The sequence below is a fragment of the Otolemur garnettii genome, unplaced genomic scaffold (genome assembly GCF_000181295.1).
Source record: "Otolemur garnettii isolate 467f Iridium unplaced genomic scaffold, OtoGar3 scaffold00065, whole genome shotgun sequence".
Classification (NCBI taxonomy): Eukaryota; Metazoa; Chordata; class Mammalia; order Primates; family Galagidae; genus Otolemur; species Otolemur garnettii.
In genome coordinates, this window is record NW_003852460.1 from 3,611,046 (window position 1) to 3,613,489 (window position 2,444).

Sequence of the window (2,444 nt, forward strand, 5' to 3'; positions counted from 1 at the left end):
GCTGAGCCTGTCACCGTTGTCAGAGAAACAACCACCTGGACAAAGATAGATGATGGATTATGTGACAGGTGCGTAGATATTTATAAGGATTGCCTCACATAATTATAAAAGCTGAAAAGTCTTCTGTCTGTAAGCCAGAGAGCCAGAAAAGCTTGTGGTGTCCTTAGAACCAGAGAGGAGGACTGATGATCCAAGGTTATGTTCAAGTGCAAAAGTCTAAAAGGAGGCTTATCCGTGTTCCACAGTGGGAGATGACAGACTGGGAGTTTTTGTTCTATCCGTGTGTCCCACAGATTGGAAGCTGGACAGCCTTATTGGGGAGCTGATTCTTTACCCAGTCATCTGATTTAAATGCTCATCTCCTGGGTAGATACCTCGTGCTGGATCAAATGGAAGGCCCACTTTGAGTTCTTGGAGATATACACAAGGACGTTTGCACTAGAATGTTTATTGCAGCTCAAGTCACAAAGACCAAGACTTGGGAGCAACCAAGTGCCCCTTGAAAGCCCATGAATGGATTAGCAAATTGTGGTACACCATGGAGTACTACTCAGCCATAAGTGGGAGACCTTATATTTTTACTTGGATGGAGTCGAAACACATTCTTCTTAGTAAAGAATCTCAAAGTAGGGGGGAAAAGTATCCAATGTACTCAATACTAATATGAAACCAATATATAAACAAGTACATGCCCACACTATTATACATAATATATATAATTATTATATATATAACTATTGTATATATATATATATATATATATATTACAATATAATACAGTGAGAGGGAGAGGAGAGGAGGGATGGTGATTGGCGGGGATCTCACCTCATGTGCACAAGGTGAGGGTGTCCAGCACAGCCCCCTGGGTGAAGGGCTCAGCTGTACCTTGAACTTGATGTTCACAACGAAAGCAATGTAACCTACACTTTTGAGCTCTCGTATGAATCTGAAATTTAAAAAATATAAATAAAATAAATAATCGCTTGTCTCTTCTGGAACTCCCTTCACAGATACAGACAGCAATAATGCTTGCCAGTCTCTGGGTATTCCTTAGATCAGTGAAGTTGACACTCACCTCTCACACACGTGTGAATCCTTCTCATGGGACAAACTTATTTTCTGCCCAGCTCAAGGAGAGTAAGGAAATGCAAGTTCTGTCCTAGTGAAGTATTTATATAAACTGTACCTTCTCCAGAGGATTATGTTTCAGCTAACCCTCAGCAAGACAGCGTCATTCAATCACTCCCCACAGATGAAAGCATCAGATACCCGGGGACAGGGTCACCATTGCACTGCTTATGTCATATTACCCAGGCCCCTGGGTGCAGTAGCTGTGGTCTCTACCCCTCTACACAAAGCAGGTGATTGAGGCCAAAATGTCCCCTAATATCAGATTTAACAGACTAAACTAATCACTCAAACTGAACGATCAATTTGATATGTGATATTGTGGTTTGAGATTAAGGTGCTTCCTGTTAATTTGACAACTCTTGACATTTTTAAATCTCTTTCAATAACATCCTGGAAATGTACAAGTAGAAGTGTATATTACTAAGCCTGGGAGAATCTCATATTTCAAATAATTTAGGGAGCTGGCGTTTCTAAGAGTCATTTATAAATGTGGCAGATTCATTTACGAAAAGAAACTCCAGGGAGCTCATTGTCAATTCGGGGTGTGACTTTTAAAGAAAATTGATTTTGGCAAATCTTTATAATTTAATACCCGTCGGTATGAAAAAAAAAAATCTCAAAACTCAGAAATACCACAACAGATTTCAAAAGGGACTTTCTGTAGCCAAAGGAAATGAACGTGTGATTGATTTTAAAGGGGGGTAGTAAAGGTGATTTTGAATTCTGTGTTATAGTAAGATATCAAATTTATAGTTTAAAAAACTCAGAATCCATTCTAACTGTTCTGAAAATGATCATTAACCATCCTGCTTTCACAAAAGCTAAAATCTTTCCTTGTTTGATTTCTTTGCAATAATTTTCTTTTTTTTATTTATTTATTTTTTTTCTTTGCAATAATTTTCAAGGGTGACTTCACACTTTCTCAAATTTCTCTTTCTTTGATTTCTATACTATTTAATTCTAGTCGTGTTCTTACCATTGTTTGTGTTTTTGGTTTTGGTTTTGTTTTTTTTGCAGTTTTTGCCTGGGGCTGGGTTTGAACATGCCACCTCCAGTATATGGAGCCTGAGCCCTACTCCTCTGAGCCACAGGTGCCACCCATTACCATTGTTTTAAAATAAACTTTAATAGAAAAAGTGTCAATTTATGTAAAAATTAGGTAAAGAGGGCCTTTACATATATCAACCCCATCTCTAGTTCCCATCATTTTTAGCGTCTTCTGTTAATGCAGAGTATTTGTTGTAATGAATGAGCCAGTCTCTCTAGATTATTCTGCATTAAAGATCACGCCTTATTCAGAGTTTTTTATTTTT